Here is a 436-nt window from a genome sequence, read left to right on the forward strand (position 1 = left end):
TGTATGGCATTATCATTGATAATGTTTTTGTTATTGTAAGTATTCTGTGCAATGTAGTTATTTAAATATTTAAAGACACAAAAGATTATTAATATATATATATTTTTTTATATACATTATATATTTTATATACATGTTAATATTGCATCACATATATTTATAGTTTCAGAATGCAGTTGGTTTGACTCTTAATGTAGCTCAATTGTCTCTATTCGTGATATTCCCATCCAAAATGTCACAAGTTGAATTATTGAATGAGCAGAGTAAAGAAGATTGATTTTTTAAACTTAAAAATAAATGTTTTTTTATTTGAAATTATTCTCTATACAGGGTGGTTAAGTACTCTAGTAGTTAAGTATCTCTAAAAGATTTCAAGAGCTGATTTCTCACACAAGCGCGTCACGCGTCGCGTCATCCATCACAACCAATCAAAACA

The 436-nt window shown here is 27.3% G+C and overlaps 1 long non-coding RNA gene across 1 annotated transcript; it reads left to right on the forward strand.

The window, feature by feature from the left end:
- Positions 1–315, forward strand: LOC112468101. Its single transcript, XR_003042351.1, has 2 exons — positions 1–35; positions 164–315. It is a non-coding gene; the product is annotated as an uncharacterized LOC112468101 (long non-coding RNA).
- Positions 316–436: the final 121 nt, after the last annotated feature.

Source organism: Temnothorax curvispinosus, unplaced genomic scaffold, assembly GCF_003070985.1.
Source record: "Temnothorax curvispinosus isolate PA1 unplaced genomic scaffold, ASM307098v1 QBEX01018073.1, whole genome shotgun sequence".
Taxonomy (NCBI): domain Eukaryota; kingdom Metazoa; phylum Arthropoda; class Insecta; order Hymenoptera; family Formicidae; genus Temnothorax; species Temnothorax curvispinosus.